The sequence below is a fragment of the Ursus arctos genome, unplaced genomic scaffold (genome assembly GCF_023065955.2).
Source record: "Ursus arctos isolate Adak ecotype North America unplaced genomic scaffold, UrsArc2.0 scaffold_16, whole genome shotgun sequence".
NCBI classification, from domain to species: Eukaryota; Metazoa; Chordata; class Mammalia; order Carnivora; family Ursidae; genus Ursus; species Ursus arctos.
The window spans coordinates 47988901-48004473 of NW_026622830.1; the positions used below are offsets into that span (position 1 = coordinate 47988901).

Sequence of the window (15573 nt, forward strand, 5' to 3'; positions counted from 1 at the left end):
GTTCAATCTCTTACTATCGCTCTTTGTCAAATAAATAAAAAAAAAAAACTTAAAAAAAAAAGATATGACCCATTATCCTGGCAAGAGAGAACCCATCCCTGATCCACCAGACGCCAGCCAGGGAACAGTGGCTACCATGGATCGGACGCAGAGCCTGGGGCCTGGAGGGAACTGCTGCTTCAGAAGAACCGCATAAGGAGATGCACAAAGGCTGGAAATCCTGGCTCCTAGGTCAGCATAGATGCTCATGGAACCAGGCTCAGGTGTGTCCTTTAAGGTACCCCTCCCATCTTCTCCCAACACACAAAGCAAGCAGGAAAGGGAATCCAGAGATCATTGACAAGAATCCCAGAAAGATTCCAAACTTGGTAAACGGCCAACGGGGAGACTGAGGCTGGAAAGTCCTGCCTGCCCTGAGTCCCTCTGCAAATTATCTTCCTCTGGCTTTGTCCCCTTCACACGCAGGATTTGATCTCCTTCCGTGTTTTTCCCCACTAGGTGCTGATGCAGTTCCAGAGATTGAACTACAATACGACAAGTTCCAAATATGGGGGCAAAACAAAACCAAACACAAAACCAAAAAAGCATCTCAACGGAAGGAGCAGGACAGTCTTCCTGGCCTTAGAGTGGAGAAAGGCAACCCCAGTCCTGGGGCAGGAAGGAGTTCTGGGGCGTACAAGTCTTAAAGACTCCCACTTTCAATGGTTGTTGCTATTCCTGGGAAAGTCCCTGCAACCTCTAAATCTCAGGAGTTCTGAGGGGCTGTCTCTGCTGTTTGCCCAAATTCATTGACTGAAATGGACCCGTGCTCTGAGTAAGGGGGATTTGGGGGTGCCCTCCAGTGGCTAGGGAGAAGGGCTGGCACTTCTCCTTCCTCCCACATACAGTAGCTGATGACTCTGGAAGATTTCCTAGGTCAGGAACGAATATGAGAGTCTGTGCAAGTTTTCCATTACTTCAGGAAGTAAAAGACCCAAACCACACACCTGGGCTCTAAAACAAAACAAGGGCTTTAATCTCCTAACATGCAAATCTATCACGCTACTATTTAAAACAACTAAATGGTGCCCCCTACATAAGGAAATAGATGGGGGGAAGGGGTGTGGAGAAACTGGGCGCAAGGATGCAGCTGCTGAGGAATCCCTGCAGGGCCACTGGACACTTGCTCAGCCCTGAGGTTGACTGCGGCCAGTTCTTCTCCTTCTTGAGTGCTGCTGACCAGCTAGGACCGGGGCTCCAGCTGGCAGGACAGGGTGTAGCTAAGGACAGAGGGACACCTGTGAGTTGCCCAGGAGCTTCCATTCAAGAGTCCCTGCCAGTGTTTGCCCACAGCTGGAGTCTGGCGCCCCGGCAACAAGGCCTGAGGCTGCCCAGGGAAGGAGGATCCCAGGAGTGGCCAGCAGAAAGAGTCCACCCCGAACCTCACCGACCCAACTCCTGATGGGCCTCACCTCTCAGCCTCGCTGAGCGGCTCCATAGCCTGGAACCAGGCCCAAAAAGGATCCTCGGGCTCTAGGGTGTAATTCTCGGCAGCCACCTGGAGCAGCATGATGTCCGTCATGACTTGGTATTCCTGAGCAGAGAGAGAAGCACAGGATGTATAGGGAGCCTGGGGGGGGGGGGGGCGGGCAGCTGCAGGGTCTGGTGAGGGTTGAGCAGCGGGACCGGGGACCCATCCCAGGTCCTGGCACACATGGCCATCCCAGGGACATCTCTGAGGCCCACTCCCTACCCTTCCCTGCGGGAAGCACCACATATGCTCACCTTATTTCTTTTCTGGTGGTTGATCTCATTCCCCTGGAAAGCAGACAAAGTCCATCAGAATGAGGCCCCTGGTTCTTAGGAGCACTTGATTCCCATCCCTTCTCATGCTGCACCATGGCCAGGACCCGTGAGGGGCCGTGCATACACAGATAGCGGGCCTGGGATCTAGGCCAGGCTCTGGGGTCCAGAGAAAGGAGGACATGGGGCAGATGGACTGGCTACAGGTCGGGACCCTGCAGCACCACCCTCTCAGAAGACAGTAGGGGAGGCCGAAGCCTCAGGCAGGAAGGGGCAGCTGCCGCTACTGAGGTGCTTGCTGATGTGGAGGGTCCTGACTTCATTCTCCCCCCACGGGCAAACTCACCAGGGGAGGCTGAGGTCCACTCAGACAGACCTCATGCAGCTTTGCCTTCAGGAAGCTCTGCTGCTTCACCAGTCTTCGGCACCGGGAGCCGTGGCCTAACTGCAGCCTCACCTCGCTCATCCCTGAGATGGGCAACAGCCCCCAGGCTCACAGGGTAGCCGTGAGGCTGTCATGACGGGAGGTTTGCCGAGTCCTGAGAGCTCAGGGCTCAGTACAGGGGCGTTCTGCTCCCAAACCTCCGGATTCTGGTCCCTCCCCCACAATCCTCAGGCTCACCCACCTCCAGATAGTCCTCCATGGCGGTATCTAACATCACCAGCTCGGTGAGGAAAGTGCCAAGGAAAGGCACGACACCCTGTGTCATGAGGGGGAGGGTTGGGATGAGTCCCTGCTCGCTGGTGTCCACAGGGACCCTCCACTGAAAACGCTCCAGCCTCCTAGCCCACCCCAGGGGCTCACGTGGAGCAGCCTAGGACCCTTAGCAGCCTCCCCCCACGGGTTCCCTTTCCCCTCCCCCTCCCAGAACATCAGACTCCTCCTCATCACCTTCAGGGCCTGCTTTTCAAAAATGCCAGGGAATGGAGCACTAGGTCGGTCCCTCCCCACCCGCAAAACCCATTCTCTATGGACCTCTCTGGACCCTCCTCCTGGTCCTTTTGAAATAAGAATTGTAGAAGCTGTGGCCCCAGGAGCCGCAGCTGGAGTGGGAAGGACCCCCCCCTTCCTGATCTTTCCTTTTTGGGAGGCTTCCAGCCCTCAGGGAGGAGCCCTCCTCCTCCTCTGACTTTGGAGGCCCTGGGCCTCAGGCACACTCACCTTCTTCTGCATCCTCTTCTGGGCTCCCCGGAGGGCCATCACCAGGGTGGCAAATCTATTGGACGGTCGCTCCTGCAGGGCCAAGGACAAGTTCCTTGAGACCATCATACCCTCAGGCCACTTGCCCCCACCATCTTGGACTTCAGAACCTAGACATCTGACCTAACTCATACTGATCCTGAGGCCCCATTATCCAGAAGCAGGCCGTGAGTGATTCCAGAACAATCTCACTCCAACATTCACTCCATGTGTGACCTTGAGCTTGCAGCCTGGCCTCCCCAAGCCTGTTTTCTCATCGGGAAACGTGACAACTCCACCTATCTCCCATGGTCTCCTGAGGACTCAGGGTCCTATTACTCTCATCATTGTTGTGGCCCTCAACCCAGCCCAACCCCATCACTGAGCACAGGTCTGTCCTCTGGGCTCTCCAGGTTTTTAGAGGCCCCCACCTGGACCAGCTGTCGACACAGAGCGAGAGGGTGTCTAGGCTAGAGAGTCTGCTTGGACACCACCTGCTTGCCCCCTCGCCGCCAACGGCATCCTCACCTAGGCTGTCGCCACATTCATGCCAAAGGCTTCCCCTCCCCAAGGAATGCTTCAGACCATTCCCAACTTCATCCACTCAGGACCCTGTTCCCTCCCACCCCTCCTCTCTTTCCAGACCTGCACCTTCCAGGCTACCTTGATGAGCAGGTTCCTGCCCTGTGCGGTGTCCTTGCTGCACAGCTTTTGAAAGATCCTCAATGGCTTCCTGAAGAGAGGCAAGGGAGGCAGGATCAATGGACGAATAATGTGGCAGGGTTGAGTGCGAGTGCCTTTTCTTTGAGAACCCCAGAGTGTCAACCTGCCTGGTTGAGGGTTTCTTCTGGGATCCTCTGAGCACTAAGGTCTTTGTAGGACATGGGAGGGAGCTCTCATGTGGCTCGTCCTGGGCCTCCCTTCCCATATTCATTGAGAAACGCTGTTTGGGTCAATTTGGGGTTCAAATGGGCAGAGAGCTTAGTGGCTGTCAAGGAAACACGTGAAGAGATTTAATGCAGCTCAGCCCCGTGTGGGACATTTGGCAAAACTGATTTCTAAAGTGGGAGGCATGGTGGCCTCCTCACCAGGGAGGCTGAGAGACCCACACACCAGCCCAGGTCCTGTGGTTGGGGTTTGCCGCCTCCCAGAAGGTCCAAGCTGCCTGATGGTGAAGAGGACAAGCCTCTGGGAGCTCCCTCGTCCATCCTGGTCCCTCCATGGAGAGAAGACTACTCACCTGGAAACCTTCCCCCACGTGTTCTCGAGGCGGTGAATGGAGACACTCTGCAGAGCCGAGAGGATGGCATGTAAAGAGGAGTAGTTCCTCAGGGTTTGACAGGCCTGGGGAGGGAAGAGAATGGGCTGTCACTTGGGGAGCCGGCACCTGATTGGCTCTCAAGCTTCAGTCCCCCTCAGGGGAAAGTGCTCCTGCTGGAGGAAGCCGCTGTCCAGGGACCTGCCGAAGGGCACACGTGAGGCCCAGAGGAGGAGGAGGATTTTACCTCACTCCAAGGAAGGAGCCAGGCAGAAACCGAGCATCCCAGCATGGGGCCATGCAAGGCGAGGTCAGCATGCCCCTGGAGGGAAGAGCCTAGGGACTGCACAGTCCCTAGGGCAAAGACCAGGACCTTCCACCCTGAGACCTGATCAAGGGAAGAGCAGTGCCCGAGACTCAGGAGAGCACCTCGGCTGGGCTTCCCGTTGCATACCTTGGCCACCTTGATCCAGTGCTCCACCACCATGGCCCTGTCCCGGGCTGTCATGCTTGGGTTGCCAAGGCAGGTGGTGATGACACACTTGGCCACACCATTGAACTGGGCGACTGTGGCCCGGACTGTGGGTGCCAGGTGCTCATTGCCAGGCTTATTGCGCTTGGACCAGACGGAGCCCAGGCACTGATGGGGCAGCAGCTTCTTGAACAGCTCCTAGAGAACAGGCGGACCTTGGTTCACCCAGCCATTTCCCATGCAAGACTCATGTCCTACGTAGGGGTCACAGGTCAGAGCTGGACCTCAGGGAGCTGAGAATCTGGCCTGAGCCTGGTTGGAGACCGTGGATTTCATTCCATTGTTTTTCCCTGAGGGAACCCAGTACACAATGACCCAGGAGCAAACAGAGCAAGGGAAGGAAGGAGGGCATTGGCACCCTGATCATGCTCAGGAACTCCCAGCTCCCGGTGGCACTGCAAGGTGGTCCAACCCAAGGGGGCTTCTTCCCCTCCCCTCCAACTGGTCATCCCCCTGGTCCTTCCCCCCTTTCAGATGCACATTCTCACACGGGAGCTGCAACCACACGTTTTTCCGTCTGCCCTGTCCTCATGGACACATCAGATGCCTAATCAATGCTGAGGGTACTCATCCTCCAAGACACATGAGTGGGTGACCCATGGACTTGACTGAACACAGGGAGCTGCCCTCCTCCACCCACGGGACCAGGGCCTGCCCATTGGTCTCTCCATTCTGGCTCATTTCTTCTCCCTAGTACCTCCGTATCAGTGCTTATCAGGGTCTCTCGCTACAGTCCGCAGCTGGACAGTGAAAGCTTGGGGCTAAGCGCCTTGATGGGTTGACAGGGTTGGGAAGTGGTGGAGCTGAGATTTGGTCCCAGACCACAGGAGTCCACATCAGGGAAAGGCAGGTGTGGGGCAGGTGAGAGCAGAAGGAAGGCCTGCCCCTGGCCCACCCTGAGAGCCCAGCTGCTCACCGCATCCATATACGTGAGCTGCTCTGCCACCAGCCTGGGAGGGAAGTCCAGGAGGTCGGGCTTCTCCTCACCCAGCTGGTTCTTTGGGGTGACACAGCGGTGGCAGGAAGCCTCTGGGGCCACGGTGGGCTCTGTGGCTGTTGCTTGAGTGAAACTTTCCAGCAAAAAGGGTGGTCCAGCTGACTGCTGCTCAGCACCCGGCACACATGCAGAAGATGGGAGCATGGGTTGCAGTTCTGGAACAGCTGACGGAGGGGAGGCTGGCTCTGACACCGCAGGTGACAGGTGACACAGAGCCGGGGTCGCCTCTAGCTCTATAGGAGGCCCTGTTCCTGGCTCTGCCGCTGGAAGGAGCCCTGGAGCTGGCACTGGGGCAGGAGACAGAGAAAGGTTCATCCACATCACTGACTTTCCGGATGCCTTTGCAAAACCAGGACAGACCCCATGGCCTTGAAAGGAATACCCAGCCCATGAACCCCATCCCAGTTAGCCTTCCCAGCTTGCCATCCCCCTTACCCTCCACCTCTGCCTCAGTGAGCGCCAGAAGTTCCCGCTGCATCAGGAGAAGGGGGACATGGTTTGTCAGGTCCCAGGCATGCCACTTCAGAACCATGGCCCCATGCACATAGGCCCCCTTGATCTCGACACGGTCACAGCCCAGGGACTGATAGATAGCCTGCAAATTCTGGTCAGGCCAGGTACCCAAGACGGGAGACAGGGTGCTGGGGAGAGTCATATGTGGAGCAGAGTCAGAGGCCTGGCCTTGCATTGCACATGCTACTCCCACAGCACCGTTCTTTCTGTATGGGTCCCAGAGGATGGCCCCAGCCCCCTTCCAACCCCTCTCTAGCTGCCCTCGTAGTGGGAGGCCTCGTCCTCCAGAAAACCTGAATGAGTCTGGTTTTTCCACTTCACCTCTCCTCTACCTGGCCATGGGCCTGGTCTACTCTATCCTCCATGCACACCAGTATCAAGGCTCCGGTTGGAGGCAGATTTGTGAGTGGCCGGCTCAGCACACCCTCGGTTCTTGGCCCCGGTTGGGGTGGTCAGCAGGGAGGGGCAGGTAGAGCAAGTTGGGACCATCAAAGGGATGGGTGTTTCAGGCACCCACTGAGCCCAGACTGTGCTCTGCCGCCCAGAGGGCCCGGGACCCCATCCACAGCCTTCTTTGACTCATTTGCTTCTTCACATGAAGCCCCCCAGATGAAGCCCACCCACTGGAAATCAAGAGATCGGTGAGATCCCTGGTTCGGCAAATCCCTCCCCAGCCACCACCCCTGCAGTCCCTCACCCTGCTCTGTGGAGGCAGCCAGCCCTGCTTCTGGACCCAAACCCCTGTTCCAGTTTTGCTTGATCATTTCATCTGTCCTATGATCCAGCTCTAGGTGGATCCTTTCAAAGCTAGAGGAGGCTACGAAGATGTCACATCTAACAACCATTGGACATGCGTGCTTAGGGTGTGCAGAGTGCCTATCTGACCCTCTGACTAGAACTGAGACCCAGACACTGTATCTCCTCTCTCCATTCACATTCCTAGGTGCTTAATATACATTCTTGAACGACTACTTCCCAGCCCGCACTTTCCAAATCCTGGGTGGCCCGTGGGCTGGTCTGCCTGATCCCAGTGTGCCCCTGAGCTGCTCACACAAAGGACAACTACCAGAACCATCTAGATGGAATCTCAGAAGTCCTTTGCACATGGGGAAACTGCCTGCTTTGCATTTCCTTTCGTCAACCCAGAAGGGCCACCGGCCTGTGAGGGTTGCACTTGAGAGCTTCTTGACCGGAGAGAGAGAACTATTAAGCAAGAAGATGCCCAGCACGTCCAGGAGCCCTTTCTACAGAGCCAAGCACCAGAGTAGCCCGTGCCATGTTTCCTCCCATGATTTCCTACAGTAACTGTATGAGGTTCATCCTCTTAACCACCCCACTTTTCAGAAGAGGAAAGGGAAGGTCAGAGAGGGGTAGTGCCATTCCCGAGATGTACACCCAGTAGATGGGAGGCTCACCCTGTGCTGTGCATGGGGTGGGCACTCACCGATTGAACTGCTGGCCCAGGACCTGTGTGGCTGAAGTGAACATCTCGTACATGCAGAAGATCGTTGAGGTGGTTGAGATGCTCCCATCTGGGAAGGATGGCACCAGGGACTGTACGAAACGCTCCATTGTGCCTTCTCGGAGCCTCAGCATCGTCTGGGCCTCATCCAGGGACAGGGATGATTCCTTTTCCCACCAGGTAGAGAAGGGGGGTGTGGGGGGCAATGGAGTCAGCTTCAACACCACGCACCACCAGGATGATCAGGGTCTGGTGCTCAGACCAGAGAGTCCCATCCCTTCGGGAACTTGTGCAAGAAAAGGGACTTGAGGGCCCACCCAGAAAAAGGCTCTAGGCTTGAAAGTACAATTGCCTTTAGGGGTGAAATGAGAAAGCATTGGTCACTTCAACACATCTTGTTAGCTGAGCCACCACAGCCTTTCTCTCTCTGAATAGGCTTTATTAAGAACTGTATGCCTTTGAGTCATCAGTCAACATCCCTACTGCAGACAGGAGAAAGCAGAGGCTTAGCATCTCCAATGCTGCTCGAGATCATAGACGTTGGGCCTGAGAACAGTCCAGAGCATGGAATGCATGGCATTTCCCTAGGCTGCTGCGGCCTGGTCTGTTCCTCAGGTGGGGAGAAAGGTTCAGGGGAAATCCACCTTCCTCGGCAGGCCCCAGGGGAGCCGGCTGTTTCTAGTGTGGGTTCTGGCCTTGCCTTGATCATCTGTGGGTCCTGAGATTGGACATCAATCTGGACCTGTTCTCACCCCAGACCAGCATTGGATGTTGTTGTGGGCCGAGGCACCTGCTGCTTGTCAAGGGAGATGGAGTAGCTGAGCCTTTGGAGCAAGCAGCTCCTCAAAGCTGGCCTGGATTGAACTCTGAAAAGACAGAGTCCACTACCTGGGCCAGGAGGCATCAGAGGCCTTGCACCCAATCCGTGCTTGAAAGGCTGATTCACGGCGGCAGACAACCTCCCATACGGAGGTCCAAAAAGACATATGAGGACACAGCTTGTGACCCGGGGACATACAATGAGTCGATGTGTTCTGAGAGGTGATACGTTACAGAGGAACATATAGAATGGCTTCATCCCACCGTTCCTTTTATGTTCAATCACCCTGTGTGGGGTGAGGATTCATAAGGCCTTGGACACGTTCTCCAAGGACAGTGGAGCTGGGTTCTACACAGGATGGCTGGGGTGAGTCAAGAAAATACTCAAAACAGTAGCAAAATGCAAAGACACTCATGGCTGTGGGAAAAGTCACACAAAACAGAATGAAACAGAATAACCCACGCCCCAAACTGCAAAAAACATGACCACTATTCTCTACCATTCCCACCTATGTGAAGAGTGTCTTCCTACCTTCTCCCACAGCTGGTGGTGGAGGTGTGGATACTGGGATGACTTTGTGGTTGGGCCTGCGGGGCACTCATGTGGAAACACCATGGGAGGGCCCCAGGTTTGTCCCCATATTTGTGTGGGGGCCCTGGGTGTGTGGAACCCTCTTCCCATTCTCACCTCAGAGCAGCACTGATCCTGGGTGGCCTGGTGCACCTGCCACTTGTCTAGGGCGTTGTAGTTGAAGTCCCAGACCAGCTCTTCGATGACCTCCTGGGTGCAGCTCTGAAAATGCAGTGCCCCATAGACATGGGGTCAAGAGACATTAGTTTCCTCCCGGGACATTGCCACAAGGGGCCACCCCCATTAGAAATCCTGTTCTCCAGTTGAGGCAAAGAGGGGCAGCTGAAAAGACATCGAGCAAGGAGGTAGCCGGATGAAACTCTAGAGCTCGTGATTAACATCGAGGTAGTTGAGCTTGGTCCCCAGTGCTCAGCTTCTCATCCTGCCTGCTATGACCTGGGGTGTGAACATGAAAGATGGGCCAGGCTTCCAACACCTGGCAGCTTCCTTCTGCCCAGGAAGGGTGTGTCCCACATCCTCTGTCCCCTTCTCTACACATAGACAACCAGCCCCCCACCCCAACACACACACAGGGACACACATAATGAGGGGCAAGAGGTGTGGGCCTGCTGAGGTGACATCACAGTTGTTGCCTGCTCTCCAGTGGGCTGCCCTGAGCTGCCTCGTGTTACCTGTTGGTGTCTCCTGCCACATGTCCAGAGGGCTCGGAAAAGCGGGCTGAGCCGACGTCTACAATTATTTGAAAGTCTCTCTCTCTGGGCTTGCCTGGGCCCAGAGACCCTGAAGGGAGGAAGGCAGCAAGAGAACATCCTGTTCTCTCGAACGTCTCCGCTCAAGTGAGCTGGAGAGCAGGTTGTCTTTTGAATCTGGGTGCCCGGTTACCAGAGTTCTAAGTTCAGTTGGGGCCTATCACAGAGGAAGTGAGGTCACTCTTTCAAGATTCTAATCCCTGGGACCATGTGTTCAGTCAGACCTATCCAGAGCCCCTTCTTGGCAGTTGACTCCTTAGCTTTCTCCCCCATGTCATCTCCTGAACTGGACACAATGAGCCAAAAAGGCCATAGCCACCACTCTCTGGAAATGGAACTAGGGTCCGAAGCTTCAGGAGGCAGAGCTGAATTCAGACCTTACGTTCTGTGTTTCTTTGCGCACTTGTGTGTCCTATGTCATTGCGTCTCTCACGTAGTCCCCACTTTCCCAGCCTGCAGTGTGGGGATCAGGCTAGAATCTACTTCCTTGGGACATCCTCTGGTGTCTGTGGATAAGAGTATTTATTACATGTGTGGGGTGATCCCCTGTGTATCTGAGGCACAATTTTCAAGATGGAAGAATTACAAGAAGGGGTGGGACTTGGCATGGAGGGCCGCTCAGAAGAGGCCTGGGTTCCAGCCCTGTAATACTGCAACTGTCACTTTCCCTCTTGGCCTCATTTTAAGGTGGGCACCATGATGGCCTGGAAAAGCAAGAAGATGCAGGCATTATCATCCTCTGTAGTAAAACCATGCAATTGTTTCCCGTTATATGAAGAACGAGACCCCGTTACCTCGTTTGGGTCTATGAGGGGAGTGGCTTTCACCATGGTTCCCAGGGATCCTGACCTGTGGTATAGGCATCAGACTGTAACCGCTAAGTGGTCAGTGACTGGCTTTTGACCCACAGGACATATTCAACGTGATCAAGTACCATGCCTAGAGCTTCTCTACATGTCATGTGAAGAGTTTCTCACTCCCTAGTTACTTTCCATCATGTTCCACTACTCACTCCTTCCCTTTCCCTTCTTCTTCTCTCTCTCTGAAGCAGAACCAAGCACCGATGTTTTGAGCTGCCATCTACAGAGGCTCACAGGATAGAGAACGGAGGCAGTGCCAAGGCCAAAAGACACACAGGAACTCAGGTTGAGTCCAGATGGCATCCCGAGTCACGTGAGCCAACTTATGACAAAATCCTCTTCCAGTATGGCCCTGGTCACAGCCGCAGCCACTGACACACCTTGAGCCTGGGGAACCATGCTAATTTGGGCCCGCATTCTTCACCCACAAATACTGTTAGAAATTAAAGCGATGCACCTGCACATGCAGGGTATCAGGGCAATGCAGTCCCGGGGCAACTCTAGATAAGTAACAGTCTCCCAGGCCTCAGCATCTGTCCCTGCCTTCCTCCCTCCCCTCTGCTCTCCTCCTAGTGTCCCTGCAGCCACCCTGGCTGCCTTTTTCACTCCTCTGGCCAAACTGGCTTCTGTTATTGAGTGTCTGCAGCACAAGTCACTTCGTCCTGAAACGCTGCTCCCTGACGTGTGCAGGTCTAGCTCCCTCTGGTCAATCTGTTCTCAGCAACCTCAGCCTCAGTAAGGCCTTTCATATCTTTCCATGCAATGACTCCCCAGCCTTCCTCCGTAGCACACTTCATTCCTAGTACAGAGCGCTTGCTCTTTTCTTTCATGTGCGTTCTCTTTGGAGCTTTGGTCCATGTGTGGACTGGGAGCTCCTAAAGCAAAGGAGCCCTAGGTAATTTCAGCTCTGCGCACGGGCCCAGCAAGATACCTGGCATAGGGCAGTGCTCAGTGTGTAGTTACTGAATGAGTAATTGAGAAGATCTTGGAGCCCACCTCCCCTCTTAAGCACCTAGACTGCAGAATGCTACTAAAACTTGCAAGCTGTTTCTGGGCAGGGGCGACAACCACAATGGCCTCTGCCTGACTCTTTCTGCTCCAGTTCCTCCAGCAGAACTCACCAGGTACCATGGACAAGGAAGCGCCCTGCACCCAGTTCTCCAGCTCTGGTGGCACAGCCCCACGCAGGCACACCAGCAAAAAAAGCCATGCCTTTTCTCAGGGGTCCTCAACGCAGTGCCTTTGCAGAGTCACAGAGCAAAGGAGCAGGATCTCCAGGCTCCCTGGGCAGAGTAAAGGACCTCAGAACCCTCCCTTTCCTCCTTTTCTGTCCACTCCCATGGTGTCCTCTTTACGATTCCAGCACCCGCACCTCAGCCAGAAGAGTGCTTCTGCACCCACCCCTGTGTGTCTAAACGAGGAACTAAAGGTCTAATGCAGACTAGACTTGTCCCTGGGCCCCAGACACAGTGAACGCTCCTCAACATGACTAACCCACAGAAAAATGCAACCAAGAGCATCATGAGGCATCACATCTCATCGGCGGGAATAGCGACCCTCCAAAAGTTGAGAGATAACAAATGCTGGTGAGGATGTGGAGCAAAGGGAATCCTTGGGCACCACTGGTGGGAATGCACATTGGTACTGTCACTATGCAGAACACTGTGGAGGTCCCTCCAAAAATTAAAAAGAGAACTACCGGATGATCCAGCAGTTCCACCTCTGGGAACATACCCATAGAAAATGAAGGAATATGTCCAAGCAACACCTGCACCTCCATGTTCAAGAAGCATTATTTTCAATAGCCAGGACACGGAAAACATCAGTGCCCTTTAGCGCTGAGTAGGGAAAGAAGTGGTACCTAGAGAATAGCATATGAATCAGCCAGAAGAAAAGGACATCCCGCTAAGTGTGCTAACAGTACCAGACTTTGAAAGCATGATGCCAAGTGAAATAAGGGAGACAGGGCAAAGACTTTCTGTAGAGAAGCATAGAGAGAGAGAGAGAGATCGATCCTGTCTAGAGAGAGAGACAGAGAGCTATTTTCCCCTTCTCTGTGGAATCTGAGACAAAGAAGAGAAAAGGAGGAAGACTAACTCAGAAAAAGAGATCAGATTGAAGTAACCAGAAGCAGAGGGCGGAGGGGGTGCAGGAATTGAGTGAATGGTGAAAAGGTACAAATTCCAGTTTCAGATCAATAAGGAATAGGGATTTACAGTACACCCCAGGACTACAGTTCATTACTGCTCTATGGTGTATTTGAGAGGTGTGAAAAGAGCAAGTTCTGAGAGTTCTCATCACAAAGAAAAACCTCTCTTTCTTTTCTTTTCTCTTTTCTTTTCTTTCTTTTCTTTTCCTTTCCTTTCTTTTCTTTTCTTTTTTTTTCTTTTCTTTTCTTTTCTTTTCTTTCTTTTCTTTTTTTTTCACTTTAACCACAGCCAGAGGGTCAAAGGTAACACGCTGTACATATTCACGGGGAGAAAGGAGTACATAGGGAAACCTTCATTCAGTCGTTCAACAAACACTGGATTTCGCATGAGGTAATCCCCGTTCTTGGCTGGGTTCTGCCCAGAACTCCTGTGTCCCACACACCTCTGGTGCTGATTTGCTGATGCCCTGAGTGAGGCACTTCCTTGCCTCGGTTTCCCCCTTACGGTGACCACGCTGGCTGCCGACACTGTTAACAAGAATGCTGCGGGAAGGAGGAGGTGCCAGCCTCGGAGTGTGGGTTCCCGGGGGAGGGGGTGCAGGCCTTTCCCCTGTAATTTATTTCCAGCTCAGGTGCTTGTGAACTCCTCCCAATCCTCCTGCTGAAGTGTGTGCAATGTCTGTGGGTTGTCACACGCATTAATTATCTGCTGAAGGTTATAAAGTACCCCTCGCTTTGGCAAGATCACCCTAAAGAAAAGGGCTTTATCAACGTCACCATTAAATGCAATCGCAGAGAGTGGAGAAGATGGAAAGGAAAATCGCTCAAGCCAAAGAATAAATGACATTTCAGAAAACGCAGAACAAGTGGATATGAAGATGAATTGGAACTTAAAGTGACGACATGTCCAATGACATAGTCGCGGATTCTGGGTTGCTTCGGGCAAGAAAGGGGGACGGTACACACGGAGCCAGACAAGAGGCCCTGAGGCAGGGAGCAAAAGGTTTGATCCTGGGCAGTGTCTTAACCCTTCTGTGCCTCCGTTTTCTCATTCATGAAATGGGACAATATTCACACTGAACCGGAAAGTGATAATAAGAGAATACAACTTCATACGCCTGGCATCTACCAGGTGCTCACAAATCACAGCTGTCATCACGGAGAGTCAACGGCGGAGGAAGCGAGAGGTGGGCACGGAATTCGCAGGTGCTCAGAATGCATTTCATTTCGTTGGACTAAAATGAAGCTTTGTTTTAAATGTCCCTGTCTCATTGTTTCCAGACTGTATGTCATCTCACCATGCAGCACATAGACCGTGCAATGCTGGTAAATATAACAGGCTCCCGCGGGGGGGGGGGGGCTGATTTGTGGCGTGTGCCAGTCTCCATGGGGTGCATATTCCCACCGTGGCTGATTTCAAGCTGCCAGCCTGCCCTTACTGAACACAGTCAGGAAGAGACGTCAGCGGCTCGTCATGTCATTTCCGTGGATTTCTGCTGTAAAGATACAACAGACGAGAGCGTAGATGATGGCAGTATGTAGTAAAGCCATTAGGAAATGATGAGTTTGGGATATTTATTACCTTTGTTCTTTTAAAGATTTTATTTATTCATTTGAGAGAGAGAGAGAGCAGGGGGAGGGGCAGAGGGAGAGGGAGAAGCAGACTCCCCTCTGAGTGGGGAGACCAATGCATGGATCCATCCCAGGACCCTCCTGGCTTGTGGTGAGGATCAAAGTGACGCCATAAAGATGAAAGTAGCCCTGCCTCTGGTTTCATTTCCTATCGCAAGGTTTTCATATTTTTTTTTTTTAAGGACACAAATCAGATATTACTTCCTGCTTGAAACCCTCCCCAGGCTGCCTGCGGCCTAAAGAACAAACGCCAGGCTCCTAAGGATGCCTGAAGAAGCCCCTGGACAAGTGCATTTTTGCCCCTTCCACTTGGTGTCCTGGGTCTGCTCAGCTGCCCTAGGCCTGGTGACTCCCAGATCCCGGGGGTCCTCCTCTTCTTTCTGCAGCCCAGGGACCAGCGCGCAGGCCCCACATCTGTCTACCTCCAGGCACCTCCCACAGCCTCTTTCAGGCCGTCTTCCAGGATTCAATCTAAGTACAGCCCAGCATTAGCTGTGATGCCACGGAACACATCCCTGAGCCTCACTCTCCTGTGTGCAGAGGGGCCCGGGACACCTAACTCCTCAGGGTGGGCAGGAAGCCTGGCGAAGACACGCGCGAGGACTCGGGCCAGGCCCCGGCCCCGGCCCACTGGGGGGGCGCGACCCTGCGGGTTCCGGCCCTGGGGCTGGGCTGCAGGGCGGCGGGCTAGGGAGGCCCTGCAAAGGGCCCGCGTCCGGGCTGTGGGGGGCAGGGCAGCGGGTGGGAGGGCTTCCCCGAGGTCGGTCCAGCCCCGCCGGCCCAAAGTGCCGCCAGTGGGACCTCCGGGACCTCAGCTCGGCGGGCCGCGCCTCCCGGCCCCCGCCGAGGCTTCCCCAGACCCGGCCACCACAGGCACGCTCAGTCCCTTGCCGTCCTGAATGCCCCGCTCGACTGTCCGGCGCGGTCTCGGGAGCTGACCCCCGTGGCGTGCAGGGCATGCGCGGGCCGCCGGGCGCATGCCCGGTCCTCGGCGGGGGGGGGGGGGGGGGGGGGGGGGGGGGCGGAAGCTCGGCGCGGGGACGCGGCC

At 54.5% G+C, this 15573-nt stretch overlaps 1 long non-coding RNA gene across 1 annotated transcript; it reads right to left on the reverse strand.

Annotated features, from left to right (window-relative positions):
* Window positions 1–1784: 1784 nt before the first annotated feature.
* LOC130543808 (uncharacterized) lies at window positions 1785–4264 on the reverse strand. The gene is made up of 4 exons (XR_008959428.1): window positions 4203–4264; window positions 3626–3695; window positions 2945–3016; window positions 1785–2483 (listed from the first exon to the last, which is right to left on the reverse strand). It is a non-coding gene; the product is annotated as an uncharacterized LOC130543808 (long non-coding RNA).
* Between the last annotated feature and the right edge of the window lie 11309 nt (window positions 4265–15573).